This window comes from Bombina bombina, chromosome 6 (assembly GCF_027579735.1).
Source record: "Bombina bombina isolate aBomBom1 chromosome 6, aBomBom1.pri, whole genome shotgun sequence".
Taxonomy (NCBI): domain Eukaryota; kingdom Metazoa; phylum Chordata; class Amphibia; order Anura; family Bombinatoridae; genus Bombina; species Bombina bombina.
The window spans coordinates 546,134,132-546,151,667 of record NC_069504.1 but is presented as its reverse complement, the minus strand read 5'-3'; the positions used below and the strand labels follow the sequence as shown (position 1 = coordinate 546,151,667).

Sequence of the window (17,536 nt, the reverse complement as noted above, 5' to 3'; positions counted from 1 at the left end):
GTTAAACTTAGGGCAATGTCCTACAAAAGGCCCTTTTAAGGGCCATTGGTAGTTTAGATTAGATTAGGATTTTATTTTGGGGTGGCTTTTTAAAAAAAAATAAAAAAAATAACATTTTTTTCAGTAATCTTATCTTTTTTTATTTTTGGTAATTTTAGTTATTGGAAATGAAGATAGGGACAGGGGGATAGGGACAGGGGGATAGGGAGACAGGGGGACAGGGACAGAGGAATAGGGGGATAGATGAATAGAGGGATAGGGATGGATAGGCATATTTCTTTCATTAAACATTTTGGCCCGTGTACATGGGCTTTACCACTAGTATATATATAAGTGCATTGGAGCCCTTTGCAGTCAAGTAGATAAAAACATGAAAAAGCATATTAATGCAATATTCATTTTTAATAAAGTGTTATACTTTGTACTTACTGTAGATATTTCACATTCCAATGTTCTGCACATAGCAGAATATGTTCTATTTATTTTTAAATAGATATTCCTATAAATATCTGTATATATGTATAATTATATACTGTATATATAATTATCTAAATATATAGGTGTAGATATATATTTTACAAAAAAATCACAAATATATATACACACATATATATATAAAGCAAAGAGGGAAATGTGTTAAGGACAAAAGCCCCTAATTCACCCTATGGCGCAGCTATACAGATATTCGACCGCCCTGAGAATACTACAGAGCACCTAAAAACACCACACTAGCTGAGGGTACCTAGCAGCCCAGTCCCAAAACAATAGAGGTGTCCCTTCACACTTCTAATAACAGACAAAATTAAAACCAAGAAGGTGGGATGGCGCAGGAGATACAACTAGCATACAAAAATCAATTGAAATCAGGAACAATATAAAAGTAATGCCAAAAATAAGGTAGTTATACCCACAGCAATATCATAATAAACATAAATAAAAGATTATAAAAAAACGTTTGCAAATAAATAAAATGTGAAACATATGAATAGACTGGCAAGTATCACAGTTCCAGGGGAAAAGAAAAAAGTCGGTGATAATATATATATATATATATATATATATATATATATATAAAAATATATATATGAAGAGAACCAGCTGATCTTCGTCACTGTCCCCGTAGTAGATGTGCACTTACTTCTAATACCCTCAATCGTATGAGGTAAGGATGTAGCTGAATCACAAATGGGCTAGGCGCCTCCTGTAGTATGGATCAGGCGTGTCGTTGATCTCTGGAGATATGCAGAATCTTGTCACACGTTTCTCATACAGACTCCGTATAGATACTCTGAGGTCCAGTGCTCTCTTTTAGGATGGAAACTTTCAACTCCGGTGACCATAGGAAAAGCCAGAAAAACAGTGCATAGTGTAAAACCGTTTATTGATAGTTTAAAAGCACAACACACAAGTTTCCACTCACATTTAGAGTCCTCAACTAATGAGGCATGAATACAGCATGAAAATAACTGAGTCCAAGAGTATACAGTTCAATCCAGGGTACTAGAGACACTGCTTGATCCGGTACACATGCAGGAGGGAAAAGCCTTTATCTATATATACCTTACGCGTTTCGAAGGGGTTAATTGTGTAATTCCCTTCTTCATCAGAGGTAAGTAACTTAGGTCTAGACTCACCTTAAATAGCCCATATTGTAATTCTTTCTACACACACCGATGCGCTTGTCGGTCTGACACGCAAAGCACGTTTGCGGTCGCAGTGAAGCGCAAAACGTCACTTCCGGTATCAAGCGACCTATAGTAAAGTACTCAGCATGTATCACTGACGGTTACCATGGGTACCAACAGTAATCCACGGACATCCGTAATCCATATAGGACTTATTGCAACCATGCGTGTCAGACCGAAGGCGAAGCTAATACAGCAATATAAGATGCCAATTATTAAAAGGAACAACTTATTGCAATATCTCTTTTATATATATATATATATATATATATATATATATATATATATATATATATATATATATATATATATAAGAGAACCCTAGTGTAAGCAATCTGAAAGTATTCCATAATATAGGTTAAGAAACAAATGTGTTAAAACCCATCCATTATGAACATCATGATTAAGTAATTATAAATAAACCATGCTCCAATCTCCTAAATATAGCTTATCTATATATATGTATGAACACACATAAATAGAACCAATATTCCCTTAAAATATTAGACAAGAGATAGATTCCCTTACAAAAGGATGAGGGAGACCACAATTCTATTTCAGTCTGCTTTTGTTAAAAATACATTTAAAACAATAAATGATTAAAATATGTAAAATAAGACAGCCAATATGCATAATAAATATTAAATATTAAAATAGCTACTTGTAAAAACAAGAACAAAGTTAAACCCAACTACTCAAAAAAAGGGGGGGGGGATTACTCTAAAAAATGTTCTAAGATCATTTGTAAGACATTATAGAAGCAAAGACCATATTAAAAATTAGATCATAGGACTCTAAAACCATTTTAGGTTTTTATGTTTTTATATTTTTTAGGGTTTATATATATTTTTGCCTGCAAGGGGAACGTAGGGGCCTGATTATAAAAATGCTGCAATATCAATATCTATATTCTGTCCAGCAGGTGTTCTCATATTAAAAGCATGAATCCAGAATGTTTCCCTCTGTCTTAGTAGGGTTTCCCTGTCACCCCCTCTTTTTCCAACGATCACATGCTCCAAAATCGTACCCCTGAGACAGTTTGGATTTTTATCATGTTTTTGTCTATAGTGGTCAGATAGATTATGTGATTTCAGACCTTCTTTGATATTATTGACATGCTCATACAGTCTCTTCTTATATGGCCTAGTTGTTCTGCCTATGTATCGGAGATTGCAGCTACATTGAAGTAGATATACTACAAAGGTAGTCCTACAATTCACCATCTTATTAATCTTGCATTGTTTCCCATTAGATGTGGAATTGATAATTCCAGAAGATTTATTACCATGATACATATGTTCACAGGAAATGCAATTAAGTCTGTTGCATTTATAGAACCCAACAGATCCTTTATTTAACCAATTATCCTTGTTGCTTAACTCTTTTAGCTGACTGGGTGCTACAATAGATTTCAAATTTTTATTTCTTTTAAAAATACAATTTGGTTTCGTCCCTATTTTATCCCTTAGAAGACTATCTTTCTGTAAGATATACCAGTGTTTTTTAAGGATCTGTTTAATCCCTTCTGATCCCTCATTATATACTGATATGAAGCTGGTATTCCCATTTCTCTGATTTTTCTCACTCTTCATTATTTCAGGGTTAATCATTTCCTTTTTATTAGACTTATCTTCGACTCTTTTGTGGGCCAAATCTATCCATTTTTCCTTATACCCTTTCTCCAAGAATTTTTGAGACAACTTCTTTGATTCTTTCTCAGTCACTATAATCTGTACAATTCCTTCTTATCCTTTCTAGTTGTCCAACCGGGATATTTCTAATCCAAGCAGGGTGATGTCCACTAGAGGCATGGATATACCCGTTACTATCTGTTTCTTTAGTGAATAGGCGGGTTTTTATCACTCCCTGTTCCTGAAATAGTAAGAGATCTAGGAACTCTATTTCCTTTTTACTATGTTTCTCAGTAAACTTGAGATTCATATTGTTAACATTAAGATATTCAAAAAATTGGAGCAGTTCTTCCTCTTCCCCTTTCCAGATCAACTGAATATCGTCTATGAATCTAAGCCAAGTAACTACCTTATTTTGAAAAGGGTTATTTTGCCAAATGTATTTTTCTTCTCAATATCCCATGTACAGGTTGGTGTAGCTAGGAGCAAACTTAGCGCCCATAGCTGTGCCGCCAACCTGTACATAGTACTCATTCTCAAATAAAAAGTAATTTTTCTCTAAAATGAAACCTATGGCATCCTTAAGAAAGGACCGTTTGGTATGTGTCAAATTAGTTACGGCTAGATTTAGAGTTTTGTCGGTAACGACCTGCGTAGCTAACGCTGGCTTTTTTCTGGCCGCACCTTTAAAATAACTCTGGTATTGAGAGTCCACAGAATGGCTGCGTTAGGCTCCAAAAAAGGAGCGTACAGCATATTTAACGCAACTTCAACTCTCGATACCAGAGTTGCTTACGGACGCGGCCAGCCTCAAAAACGTGCTCGTGCACGATTCCCCCATAGAAAACAATGGGGCTGTTTGAGCTGAAAAAAAACCTAACACCTGCAAAAAAGCCGCATTCAGCTCCTAACACAGCCCCATTGTTGTCTATGGGGAAACACTTCCTACGTCTGCACCTAACACTCTAACATGTACCCCGAGTCTAAACACCCCTAACCTTACACTTATTACCCCCTATTCTGCCGCCCCCGCTATCGCTGACCCCTGCATATTATTTTTAACCCCTAATCTGCCGCTCCGTAAACTGCCGCTACTTACATTATCCCTATGTACCCCTAATCTGCTGCCCCTAACACCGCCGACCCCTATATTATATTTATTAACCCCTAATCTGCCCCCCACAATGTCGCCTACACTTATTAACCCCTAATCTGCCAACCGGACCGCACCGCTATTATAATAAAGTTATTAACCCCTAATCCGCCTCACTCCCGCCTCAATAACCCTATAATAAATAGTATTAACCCCTAATCTGCCCTCCCTAACATGGCCGACACCTAACTTCAAGTATTAACCCCTAATCTGCCGACTGGAGCTCACCGCTATTCTAATAAATGTATTAACCCCTAAAGCTAAGTCTAACCCTAACACTAACACCCGCCTAAATTAAATATAATTTTAATCCAACAAAATTAATTAACTCTTATTAAATAAATTATTCCTATTTAAAGCTAAATACTTACCTGTAAAATAATTCCTAATATAGCTACAATATAAATTATAATTATATTATAGCTATTTTAGGATTTATATTTATTTTACAGGTAACTTTGTATTTATTTTAACCAGGTACAATAGCTATTAAATAGTTAAGAACTATTTAATAGCTAAAATAATTAAAATAATTTCAAAATTACCTGTAAAATAAATCCTAACCTAAGTTAAAATTAAACCTAACACTACACTATCAATAAATTAATTAAATAAAATACCTACAATTACCTACAATTACACCTAACACTACACTATCAATAAATGAATTAAATACAATATCTACAAATAAATACAATGAAATAAACTAACTAAAGTACAAAAAATAAAAAAGAACTAAGTTACAAAAAAACAAAATATTTACAAACATAAGAAAAATATTACAACAATTTTAAACTAATTACACCTACTCTAAGCCCCCTAATAAAATAACAAAGCCCCCCAAAATAAAAAATGCCCTACCCTATTCTAAATTACAAAAGTTCAAAGCTCTTTTACCTTACCAGCCCTGAACAGGGCCCTTTGCGGGGCATGCTCCAAGAAATTCAGCTCTTTTTCCTGTAAAAAAACACATACAATACCCCCCCCCCCAACATTACAACCCACCACCCACATACCCCTAATCTAACCCAAACTCCCCTTAAATAAACCTAACACTAAGCCCCTGAAGATCTTCCTACCTTATCTTCACCATACCAGGTTCACCGATCGATCCAGAAGAGCTCCTCCGATGTCCTGATCCAAGCCCAAGCAGGGGGCTGAAGATGTCCATGATCCGGCTGAAGTCATCATCCAAGCGGGAGCTGAAGAGGTCCATGATCCGGCTGAAGTCATCATCCAAGCGGGAGCTGAAGAGGTCCATGATCCGGCTGAAGTCTTCTATCAACGGCATCTTCAATCTTCTTTCTTCCGGATCCATCTTGGAGACCTCCGACATCCTGCTGGCCCGACGGACTACCGACAAATGAAGTCTCCTTTAAGGGACGTCATCCAAGATGGCGTCCCTCGAATTCCGATTGGCTGATAGGATTCTATCGGCCAATCGGAATTAAGGTAGGAAAATTCTGATTGGCTGATGGAATCAGCCAATCAGAATCAAGTTCAATCTGATTGGCCGATCTGATCAGCCAATCGAATTGAACTAATATGATTTATATTGTAGCTATATTAGGGTTTATTTTACAGGTAAGTATTTAGTTTTAAATAGGAATAATTTATTTAATAAGAGTTAATTTATTTCGTTAGATTTAAATTATATTTAACTCAGGGGGGTGTTAGTGTTAGGGTTAGACTCAGCTTTAGGGGTTAATACATTTATTAGAATAGCGGCGAGATTCGGTCGGCAGATTAGGGGTTAATAATTGAAGTTAGGTGTCGGCGATGTTAGGGAGGGCAGATTAGGGGTTAATAAATATAATATAGGGGTCGGCGGTGTTAGGGGCAGCAGATTAGGGGTACATAGCTATAATGTAGGTGGCGGCTCTTTGCGGTCGGCAGATTAGGGGTTAATTATTGTAGGTAGGTGGCGGCGACGTTGTGGGGGGCAGGTTAGGGGTTAATAAATATAATATAGGGGTCGGCGATGTTAGGGGCAGCAGATTAGGGGTACATAAGGATAACGTAGGTGGCGGTCGGCAGATTAGGGGTTAAGAAAATGTAATCGAGTGTCGGCGATGTGGGGGGGGCCTCGGTTTAGGGGTACATAGGTAGTTTATGGGTGTTAGTGTACTTTAGAGCACAGTAGTTAAGAGCTTTATAAACTGGCGTTAGCCCAAAAAGCTCTTAACTACTGACTTTTTTCTGCCGCTGGAGTTTTGTCGTTAGAATTCTAACGCTCACTTCAGCCACGACTCTAAATACCGGAGTAAGAAAGATCCCATTGAAAAGATAGGATACGCAATTGACGTAAGGGGATCTGCGGTATGGAAAAGTCGCGGCTGAAAAGTGAGCGTTAGACCCTTTTTTTGAATGACTCCAAATACCGGCGGTAGCCTGAAACCAGCGTTAGGAGCCTCTAACGCTGGTTTTCACGGCTACCGCCAAACTCCAAATCTAGGCCTTAGTGTTTCCAACCAATGTCCCACAGCTTCAATCCCTAAAGTATGGGGGATATTAGTATAAAGGGCCGTGACATCAATTGTGGCCCATATATAGTCCTCATCCCATTTAACTTTAGTAATTTTTGTTATGGTATCAAGTGTATCTCTGATATAGGATTTAATCTTTGGCACTATAGGCTGCAGGAAATGATCCACATACTCAGACAATGGGGAGGTTAGTGAATCAATTCCTGCTATTATGGGCCTACCTAGGGGGTTCTTAGTGTCTTTATGAACCTTTGGTAGGTGATAGAATATATATATATACGGTATCTGCCATAGTAGTGAAGATTGGAGTAGCCGTGTTAGTCCAGTAGATAGATTCTCAAAAAACAAAGTATTGCAGTATGCAGTGATACCTTTTTTATTGGACTAACATAATATTTAAAAGACAAGCTTTCGAGAGTTTTCCTCTCTTCCTCAGGTCGGAAGCAATACTAATCATTCTGATATAGATACACATCACATACAACAAATGGAAGGGAGGGAGGGGGGTGAGAGGGGTGTCATAAAAGCAGAGAATGTGTCTGAAGGAGAAAATAGCTGAGAATAGCCAGAAAGAATAAATAAACAGCGGAGAGTAAATAGGCCAGATGAGAGGAAAAACAAAAGGAAAAATAAACCAATATAGGACAATAAGATGAGAGATTATAGAAAGTTATGGTAGTGTGTGAGAAAGCCAGAGTCTACATTAAGTCCTTCATTTCTGGTATTGAAATGTGTGATCATTTTCATCTCAAACGTCTTTCGTTCATGAAATTCCCCTTAAGAATTTTAGGATGGAGTGACCAGTCTGGGTGACAGGGTTACAAAATTCATTTTCCTTGTGGTTTTTGATCGAGTGTCTGTGTAGATTCATTCTGAGATGCAGCTTTAGGTCAGTTTCTCCAATGTAGCAAGCTCTGTCACACGCTGTACACTGTATCATGTACACCACATTAGCAGATGAGCACGAATAGGATCCTTTAATATTATATGACGCGTTGTTGTGTCTGGCTGTGTTGTTGTCACATATATGTTGACACAGTTTGCAGAGTGATTTGTTGCATCGTGTGCCATTCTGTGTAAGCTTCTGTTCTGTGGTTAATTTGCTGCGGACCAATCTCTGTCTCAGGTTAGGTGGTTGTTTGAATGCTAGTATGGGGTGTTCAGGAAATATTTTTTTGAGTGTGGGGTCCTCTGAAATTAGTGGTTGTAGCTCTTTAATAATTTTGCGTACTCCTTCCAGAGTAGGGTTGTAAGTGACTACTAGAGGGGTTCTTGTTTTGTTTTCCTTTTCTTTGTATTGTAGGAGCCTTTTCCGTGGTGTTTTTAGGGCAGATTTGATTTTTTTAGATATTGTCCTTTCCTTGAAACCCTTTTGCCTAAATGACTCTGACAGTGTGCTGATCTCTGTCTTTTGTGTCAGAGCAAATGCGGTGATATCTGATAGCTTGGCTGCAGATGATACCTTGTTTGGTGTGACTGGGATGGAAGCTGGAATTGTGGCGGTAGCTGTACCTGTCTGTGGGTTTTCTGTATATAGATGAATGAAGGATGCCATTGGTGACAGTTATTGTGCAGTCCAAGAAGTTCACACTATGATTTGAAAAGTCCATTTTAAGGTTTATTGACGGGTGAAATGAATTAAATGATTTGTGGAAATCGAAGAGGCTTTCTTCTCCTTCTGTCCATATTATGAAAATATCATCGATGTAACGATAATATGTATAAGGTTTGTGGGGCTGAGTACATAAGAATCTGTATTCTAGGTATGCCATGAAAAGATTGGCGTATTGGGGTGACATTTTTGTGCCCATCGCTGTCCCTGTCATTTGTAGGTAGTAATTGTTGTTAAAACTGAAATAGTTGTGTGTGAGTATGAATTCTATAAGCTGGGCAATAGTTGCACTATCATATTTGTGTGTTGGTTGGTGGGATGAGAGAAATTTACTGCAGGCCTCAATACCATCCTTATGCGGGATGTTGCTGTATAAGGATTCCACATCCATAGTAACTATAGTGTTTCCAGGTAGTTCATTTATCTGGTTAAGTTTATTAAGGAAGTCTGTAGTGTCCTGTATAAAGCTATCAGTCTTAATAACAAGAGGCTTAAGAATGTTTTCTATTAGGCCAGATATTGTTCAGTGAGTGTTCCCATACCTGTTATAATGGGGCGTCCTGGGTTTCCTGGCTTGTGGATTTTGGGCAGCATGTAGAAGGTACCCAACTGAGGATTGGAAGGTACCATATTTTCTAATTCTTGCTGTATGTGTTTAGGAAATGTTTTGATAAGTTTTGTGAGTTTAGCTGAATATTCCTTGGTGGGGTCCGTGTCCATTTTTTTGTAGTAGTTTACATCAGACAACTGTCTGCAACCTTGTGTAGTGTAGTCCTGGGTATTCATGATAACTACTGATCCACCCTTGTCTCCCGGCTTGATGATGATGTTATTATTATTCATCAAGTTTTTCAAGGCATTTCTTTCCATATGTGAGAGGTTGTAAGTGATTTTTTTCTCTTGTGTGGTGACTAGGGATGCCACTCTCAGGCGAAAACTTTCAATGTAACTGTCCAATATGATGTTACGTGTTGCTGTCGGTGTAAAATCTTTGTTCTTTTTCCTACCATTATTATCCTGTTTAAGAGTCGTGTTTTTTTTGGCATAAAAGAATTCCTTAAGTCTCAATCTTCTGAAAAATTCTTCCAAGTCTGAATATAACTGGATGTGATGAACATTTGTGTTAGGACAGAATGTTAGCCCCTTGGATAAGACTGATTTTTCAGGTTTTGAAAGGTGATGATTAGAGAGGTTTACAATCCCAGTATTGTCCGTGAATTGTTTTTGGTAGTTAGCAGGCTCAGTTTGGTTTGGGTCATTGGTAGTTCTGGTTGGAGTAAGCTGTTTTTCAATGGAGCAATCAGTTGATCTTTCATTAGGGCTTTCTTTGTGCTGTTTGAGCTCAGCCAGTTTGTTATTCTTTTTCCTGATGAGATTATGTTGTTGTTTCCTGTAGAAGTAATCCATTTCTATTTCCATTGCTTTGGTTTCGGATGTAACCTGTTGAAGATCTTGAAATAGGGACTGCTTATGACAGAGTCATTTTTGTTTTCTGTCATATAGTTGGTGAATTAGGTTGTTGCGTAGTTTCTCACTAGTCTGTCTGCAGAGATTCTCAGCATATGGTGAGTTGTGGGTAGTAGAAAGTGGATTCTTAATTCGAAGTCCATTAGGGATTAGATACATTTTCTTACAACGTGTAAAAAAATATATGTCACTGTTAATTTGTGTTTCTCTTCTAATCAGTTTGATCATTTGCTTCTTTATGCGGCTGAATACGGTATCTGCCATAGTAGTGAAGATTGGAGTAGCCGTGTTAGTCCAGTAGATAGATTCTCAAAAAACAAAGTATTGCAGTATGCAGTGATACCTTTTTTATTGGACTAACATAATATTTAAAAGACAAGCTTTCGAGAGTTTTCCTCTCTTCCTCAGGTCTGAAGCAATACTAATCATTCTGATATAGATACACATCACATACAACAAACTGAAAAAAGAACAAAGATTTTACACCGACAGCAGGACGTAACATCAAATTGGACAGTTACGTTGAAAGTTTTCGCCTGAGAGTGGCATCCCTAGTCACCACACAAGAGAAAAAAATCGATTACAACCTCTCACATATGGAAAGAAATGCCTTGAAAAACTTGATGAATAATAATGACATCATCATCAAGCTGGCGGACAAGGGTGGATCAGTAGTTATCATGAATACCCAGGACTACACTACAGAAGGTTACAGACAGTTGTCTGATGTAAACTACTACAAAAAACTGGACACGGACCCCAGCTAAACTCACAAAACTTATCAAAACATTTCCTAAACACATACAGCAAGAATTAGAAAATCTGGTACCGTCCAATCCTCAGATGGGTACCTTCTACATGCTGCCCAAAATCCACAAGCCAGGAAACCCAGGACGCCCCATTATAACAGGTATGGGAACACTCACTGAACAAATATCTGGCCTAATAGAAAACATTCTTAAGCCTCTTGTTATTAAGACTGATAGCTTTATACAGGACACTACAGACTTCCTTAATAAACTTAACCAGATAAATGAACTACCTGGAAACACTATAGTTACTATGGATGTGGAATCCTTATACAGCAACATCCCGCATAAGGATGGTATTGAGGCCTGCAGTAAATTTCTCTCATCCCACCAACCAACACACAAATATGATAGTGCAACTATTGCCCAGCTTATAGAATTCATACTCACACACAACTATTTCAGTTTTAACAACAATTACTACCTACAAATGACAGGGAAAGCGATGGGCACAAAAATGTCACCCCAATACGCCAATCTTTTCATGGCGTACCTAGAATACAGATTCTTATGTACTCAGCCCCACAAACCTTATACATATTATCGTTACATCGATGATATTTTCATAATATGGACAGAAGGAGAAGAAAGCCTCTTCGATTTCCACAAATCATTTAATTCATTTCACCCGTCAATAAACCTTAAAATGGACTTTTCAAATCATAGTGTGAACTTCTTGGACTGCACAATAACTGTCACCAATGGCATCCTTCATTCATCTATATACAGAAAACCCACAGACAGGTACAGCTATCTCCACAATTCCAGCTTCCATCCCATTCACACCAAACAAGGTATCATCTACAGCCAAGCTATCAGATATCACCGCATTTGCTCTGACACAAAAGACAGAGATCAGCACCTGAGTACACTGTCAGAGTCATTTAGGCAAAAGGGCTACAAGGAAAGGACAATATCTAAAAAAATCAAATCTGCCCTAAAAACACCACAGGAAAGGCTCCTACAATACAAAGAAAAGGAAAACAAAACATGAACCCCTCTAGTAGTCACTTACAACCCTACTCTGGAAGGAATACGCAAAATTATTAAAGAGCTACAACCACTAATTTCAGAAGACCCCACACTCCAAAAAATATTTCCTGAACCCCCCATACTAGCATTCAAACAACCACCTAACCTGAGACAGAGATTGGTCCGCAGCAAATTAACCACAGAACAGAAGCTTACACAGAATGGTACTGCACGATGCAACAAATCACTCTGCAAACTGTGTCAACATATATGTGACAACAACACAGCCAGACACAACAACGCCTCATATAATATTAAAGGATCCTATTCATGCTCATCTGCTAATGTGGTGTACATGATACAGTGTACAGCGTGTGACAGAGGTTGCTACATTGGAGAAACTGGCCTAAAACTGCATCTCAGAATGAATTTACACAGACATTCGATCAAAAACCACAAGGAAAATGAATATTGTACCCCTGTTGGTCATCACTTCACCCAGACTGGTCACTCCATCCTTAACCTCAGGATTAAAATTCTTAATTGGAATTTCAAAGACTCATGAGCGAAAGACGTTTGAGATGAAAATGATCACACATTTCAATACCAGAAATGAAGGACTTAATGTAGACTCTGGCTTTCTCACACACTACCATAACTTTCTATAATCTCTCATCTTATTGTCCTATATTGGTTTATTTTTCCTTTTGTTTTTCCTCTCATCTGGCCTATTTACTCTCCTCAGCTATTTTCTCCTTCAGACACATTCTCTGCTTTTATGACACCGCTCTCACCCCCTCCCTCCCTTCCATTTGTTCTAAGTGATGTGTATCTATATCAGAATGATTAGTATTGCTTCAGACCTGAGGAAGAGAGGAAAACTCTTGAAAGCTTGTCTTTTAAATATTATGTTAGTCCAATAAAAAAAGGTATCACTGCATACTGCAATACTTTGTTTTTTGAGAATCTATATATATATATATATATATATATACTGTATATATATATATATATATCTTTATGAATAAGTTGTGTCAGCACACTTGAAAAAATGTGATCGGGTTTGTGCGCGAGTAGGGTGTTAGATCTTTTGCACTCCATCGAAGTCTGGGGGAAAACGTTAATGTGATCGTAATATTCTAACTTCTGCTTTTTCCATGCATCTAGTTAGTGCACAAGGGCAAACCGTTCACTTTCAACTTGTAAAATGTGCACTACCCGACATGCAAAAAGTTTACTTCAAGAGAAGTTAACGCACAAGCGAGAGCGATAAATAGCGCTCTACTTGTAATCTAACCCTATGTTTTTTTAAGTTCATCTATGTTTTACAGTGGGGGTTCTGATTATCAAAACACTAACTTCCTCTGGAATATTTTTTTTTCTCCTTTTTTTGTTAAAGTAAACCTGCTGCTCTATTTCAGTTGGAAATCATGCTGATTTCCTTGTTGAAACTCTCATATAGTAAACACTTCTTAATGTCTTAACTCATATGCTCCCAGCTTTTTCTAATCCTCTTAGACTTAGAACATTTTGTTAGTACTAGTTTGGCTGCCCAAATTATAATTATGTTTTTTTTTCTCTCCAAAGGACAGTAATGCCCCAAAAGACCAGTTGTTTTGTTATGGCAAGTGGATTAATCTAAAGAACACTAGCAATAATTATCTCTTGATTATTGTTTTGGAAAAAATACAGCAACACAAAAAAAGCAAAACACCAGCTAGGAAAAGCACATTTTATGAATTTGTTAAATCATTTCTTATTGTGAGAATAATGAAGCACAGAAAAAAACATAATGCAATAGTTTAGAGCCTCAGAAAATTGAAAATGTGTATCTCTTTTACCTCTATATGCAAATGTAATTTATGTACTGAAATTAAAATGATTTTATACAGGAACAAAGTATGTAGATGGATGTGCTTGTATGTCTCACATTGTGCTACAATTATATATGCAAGGAAATAAGGGGGCATATAAACCGGGGTTAGATTATTGAAAACAGTTGTGAATAATTAGTTCAACATCTCTGGCATCAAAACACACATGCTTGTTTTGGCACCAGCCTCTAAGTAAAGAAAATGCCATACCACCATACCTTTTTAAAGTGAAAGGGGTCCTAAAACGCTTTTTTTTTAAAAATATTTATTTATTTAAACTAACACTATTTTTGCTTTACACTCAAGTTCGAACCTCAAATTTTCTGTTTTTTTCATAAGAGATTTTCAAGCACTAAGGCCTCTGACAGACACATCTGCATTTCACAAAAGGTTAGCACACACCAAAGAAAAGAATCATTTTCACAGCTATTAACAGTATGACAGATATGAAAAATGAGGTACAGAAAAGGGCTGGTTGTGAAACCTATACAGGGTTGTAATCCCCACAAGGAGATTAAGGTCTGAACTCACAAACTGATTTCATTATGTAACATATTAAATTCTGATAGTTATGTAACTTACTGTTTTTTTTCCCAATGCTTAGTGTAACTGATAATGTTGTTTTTTAACATTTGTGGCTATCTATATGTACAGTGTGCTTTCTGCTTTCTAGCAAAAGCCTTATTAAATTACATGGTCTAAAGAAATGTTTTAAATATTTAATTAAACATTTTTTCCAGTGGTAATACTACATCTTAAATAACATTTTTAAACATTTTTTTCTTTAACGTTTGCTAACTATATATTATATATATGCCTGTCTTTCCATGAGCATAGCTTACCTGACTACTATTGTCCTGGTAAATTGCGGAAAGGTATTTTAAAGGCAAATTTTAAAGAATTAAAATCCAGTCAAGCAAGCGGAAAGGTCACCCAGGAGTCTGCAAGTCAGAAATAGAAGTGAGCTGTTGAGAGGGAGAGGTGATGAAGTTGTGATATGAATACTGGGTTCAGCTGTCATTTGACTGATAATTCAACTTATGAATATTAAATTAAAAGAACAAATCAGATTTGCTGGACCTTCTTATTTTATAAACACATTGACATATGTTTAATTAATAATCAAATATAAAATATATGCATTCCAGAAATGTCACCCTATATACAAATATGCAGTAATTTTTCATTTATGTGGTAACCATTTTGTATGCATATACCAAGGTTTACAAATGCTGGAAACTGACATACAACCCAAATTTCTCCTACATTGGTGTGTCCGGTCCACGGCTTCATCCTTACTTGCGGGATATTCTCTTCCCCTACAGGAAATGGCAAAGAGAGCACACAGCAAAAGCTGTCCATATAGCCCCCCTTCTGGCTCCGCCCCCCAGTCATTCTCTTTGCCGCTCTGAACAAGTAGCATCTCCACGGGGATGGTAAAGAGTATGTGGTGTTAGTTGTAGTTTTATTTCTTCTATCAAGAGTTTGTTATTTTAAAATAGTGCCGGTTTGTACTATTTACTCTACAACAGAAAGTGATGAAGAGTTCGTTTAAAAGAGGAGTATGATTTTAGCACCAGTAACTAAAATCCATTGCTGTTCCCACGCAGGACTGTTGAAACCAGAGAACTTCAGTTGGGGGGAACAGTTTGCAGACTTATCTGCTCCAGGTATGACCAGTCTCTTTTCTAACAAGACATAGTAATGCTAGAAGACTGTCAGTTTTCCCTTATGGGATCGGTAAGCCATTTTCTTAAACTCAGTAACAGAATTAAGGCTTATAAATTGGGCTTTATGCTGGTTGACACTATTGTGGACTAAATCGATTTGTTTATATCATATTTATATGACATTTGGAGTGTTTTGTGAACTTTGAAACACTTTTGGGAACTTTTAATTACGCCTGGCAGTTGTTTAGACGCCTAATCTAGTCAGAAAGGCCCCTTCACTCTGGTATGCAGAGGGAGGAGTCCTCATTTTCGCGCCTCAGTTGCGCAGTTACTTCTAAAGGCAGTGCATGCAGCTTCATGTGAGAGGGTCCTGTGACTGAGAAACAGACTCAGGAAGGCTTATTTCTGTGGTGAATAACCCCTAAGGAAGGTAAAAGCCGCAGCAAAGTCTGTGGCAGGGACTGTAGTGTGTTTAAACCGGTAAATTGAACTTTTAGCTCCGGTTTGCTCATTTAAGGGTCTAGAGACTTGAAATTTGGTGTGCAATACTTTCAAAGCATTAAGACACTGGGGTATAAATTATAATATATAAATTATAAAGATCGGATATTTCCTTGATAGTTTTTCGAACATTCAGAAATAAAGTGTGCTCTTTTTATTATTTAAAGAGACAGTAACGGTTTTGTTTAAAATCGTTTTTATTGCATTAATAGCCTGCCTAAATCTGTCTAACATGTCTGTACCTTCAGATAGCATATGTTCTGTGTGTATGGAAGCCAAGGTGGTTCCCCCTTTAAATGTATGTGCAAATTGTGCCATGGCGTCCAAACAAATTAAGGACAGTACTGTCACATTTAATAAGGTTGCCCAAGATGATTCTTCAAATGAAGGTAGTGGGGATAGCTCATCATCCTCTCCTTCTGTGTCAACACCAGTTTTGCCCACGCAGGCGACACCTAGTACATCTAGCGCGCCAATGCTTGTTACTATGCAGCAATTAACAGCAGTAATGGATAATTCTAGAGCAAATCTTTTATCCAAACTGCCAGCATTTCCCAGAAAGCGTGATTGCTCAGTTTTAAATACAGAGGATGAGCAAGTTGGCGCTGATGATAATTTATCTGTTATACCCTCACATCAATCTGAGTTGGCAGTGAGGGAGGGTCTGTCTGAGGGAGAAATTTCTGATTCAGGAAAAATTTCTCAGCAGGCAGAACCTGATATCGTGGCATTTAAATTTAAGCTAGAACATTTCCACGCCCTGCTTAAGGAGGTGCTAGCTACTCTTGATGATTGTGATTCTTTGGTGATTCCAGAGAAGTTGTGCAAAATGGACAAATTCTTAGAGGTCCCAGTGCACGCTGATGCTTTTCCGATACCCAAAAGGGTGGCGGACATAGTGACTAAGGATTGGGAGAAGCCAGGTATACCTTTTGTTCCCCCTCCTATATTTAAGAAAATGTTCCCCATTGTCGAGGTAGAGGGGGCAGTTTCAACGTTAGCTAAGCGCACAACTATTCCTATTGAGGACAGTTGCGCTTTCAAAGATCCTATGGATAAAAAATTGGAAGGATTGCTTAAAAAGATATTTGGTCAGCAAGGTTTCCTTCTTCAACCAATTTCGTGCATTATTCCTGTCACCACGGCGGCGTCTTTTTGGTTCGAGGAACTAGAAAATTCGCTTCAAAAGGAGACTCCATATGATGAAGTCATGGACAGAATTCACGCACTAAAGTTGGCTAATTCCTTTATTTTGGATGCCGCTTTTCAATTAGCAAAATTAGCGGCGAAAAATTCAGGTTTTGCAATAGTGGCGCACAGAGCGCTTTGGCTAAAAACTTGGTCGGCGGACGTGTCGTCCAAGACAAAATTGCTTAATATTCCTTTAAAAGTTAAGACCCTTTTCGGGCCAGAATTGAAGGAGATTATTTCAGACATCACTGGAGGAAAGGGCCATGCCCTCCCACAGGATAGGCCTTTCAAGGCTAAGAACAAATCTAATTGTCGTTCCTTTCGCAATTTCAGGAATGAACCGGCTCCTAACTCTGCAGCCTCTAGACAAGAGGGTAACGCTTCCCAGCCTAAACCAGCATGGAAACCATTTCAAGGCTGGAACAAGGGTAAACTGGCCAAGAAGCCTGCTGCTGCTACCAAGACAGCATGAAGGGGTAGCCCCC

The 17,536-nt window shown here is 37.7% G+C and overlaps 1 protein-coding gene across 1 annotated transcript in view; it reads right to left on the bottom strand.

Annotated features, from left to right (window-relative positions):
* Positions 1-14,664, bottom strand: part of MAPK6 (mitogen-activated protein kinase 6) — a 134,533-nt gene extending 119,869 nt beyond the window's left edge. The window contains exon 1 of the mRNA XM_053717480.1: positions 14,532-14,664. The gene's annotated coding sequence lies outside the window, so the exon portion shown is untranslated. The remainder of the gene's footprint in view (positions 1-14,531) is intronic.
* Between the last annotated feature and the right edge of the window lie 2,872 nt (positions 14,665-17,536).